Source organism: Acyrthosiphon pisum, chromosome A1 (genome assembly GCF_005508785.2).
Source record: "Acyrthosiphon pisum isolate AL4f chromosome A1, pea_aphid_22Mar2018_4r6ur, whole genome shotgun sequence".
NCBI lineage: Eukaryota > Metazoa > Arthropoda > Insecta > Hemiptera > Aphididae > Acyrthosiphon > Acyrthosiphon pisum.
Window position 1 is genome coordinate 165514500 of NC_042494.1, and position 1864 is coordinate 165516363.

A 1864-nucleotide genomic window follows, 5' to 3' on the forward strand; every position below is an offset into this window, starting at 1 on the left:
CACTCCACTCCGCTCATCAGAACTTTGAATATTTATAACTCATAAACTACTCGTCCCAAATTCGATTTTCATGTATCAAAATACTAAGAAAAATATTCTGCTTTGGAATATAAAATTAAAACCATATGTCGTCATTCAAAAAAGTAAAAAACTTAAAAAATTATAAGGATAAAAAATATTTAAAAATATAATTTTTTAAGAAAAACGTTGTTTTATAAGCGACTTGAAACTATGTAAAAAAATATTTGCAAAATAATTTACACTTTTTGAAATAATGAGTGTTCAATGATAAAAGAATCACCCGGTATATATATTTTTTTTATTTTTTATTTAAATATATTCAATCTGTTTACAATAAAAACCAATAAGTACCTAATAAGGATAACACAGAAAAATATACAAAACATGAATAACGTGAAGAGGAGACCGTTCATTAACAGAACCTCGGACATTTTTTTCCCCCTATTTTAGGAGATCTCTAGACTAGTTTCTTTTTAATCGACGGTGATTTGTGGTAATATGAGAGAGGACATATTTTGAATGAAGGGATTTATGTGATTTGTTAATTTTGAATGGAAACTTTTGTAGTGGCTTTTTGCAAGCTCGTTTACTGTTCGTATTTTAAGGTCATTATGGAGGGATTAGTATTTATATTTAAAGATAAAAACTAATATATTTTATTGATTAGTTTATTTATTAATCTATTGATATAAATAATTTAGTTTATGCTTGAAGATATCAATCTCTTCAGATTTTTCATCTTTACTTTTGAGGATTTCCTGCGTCCCCGCTCGGACCTTATTCGCGTTCTCCGCTAAATTTACAGGCCGTACTCTGTTCCCGGCGGACCAGCTGCGGCGGAGATAACGTGCAATAAGTGGTGCGCGTGTTTATCGATAAATTTTTAGAAAAGTCGAGTTTTACCACTTAACGTCGCGTAGGTATTACTATAAACAGGCACTAAATACATGCGTCGAAAAGTTTGATTTTTTTATTGATATATTTACATGTTTTTTTTTTTTTGATTCAATAAACTGCCTTATTATTATTACCTATAATATTATATTTCACTACCTTTTGTCCTTTTGCCTACTCGGTCACGCTTCCTTATATCGGTATTTATATATTTGATTTGGCTTAATAATATACACGATATAGCCACTGTATTGGTCTGTAGGTAGGTAGGTACATATATTATATAATAAATAAATGTATAAATATTAATTATATAATAAAATATCCTAGCTCGAGTCGAGTCGACTATACTGTAGGTAAGTTTAATCGCGTTCAGGACGGCGCAACGGTTTAGGGCCGATTTCACCAACACAGTTAATCACGGTTAACGCTTAATCGGCTGATAACAGATATTTAACCGGCCAAATTCGGCCGATTAAGCTTTAACCGTGATTAACTGTGTTGGTGTTGTCGGCCCTAAGAGTTATAGATTTGACTCCAGTTCTTAAGTAGGTAAGGCGTCGGTGCGGATGACCGGCCGCGTTTTTTTTCCGTTATTTACCTTTCGCTATCACTTCCGCAGTTCCGCCTTATCACATTTAACGAAAATTTTCTGATTTTTTTCAAATTCAAGTTTTACCTACTGCTTTTACGGCATTTGTACGACCCCGTTAAGATTTTATTCGCATATTGTCCGCTATATGCGAGATGTCTGAGATGACTGACCTGCTAGACACCAAAAAAATAGCAGCGACTATATGATTTTTTTACGGGATTTCGAATTTCCAGCGGCGTTTTCGAAAATACTCTGTCAAAGACTTTGTCCCACTACGCCGCGACCCGGCCTGCTCGAACTACTACGTCGAACCGCAGTAGTCCTAAGTTTATCACAGTTTTCTTATCACCAGAC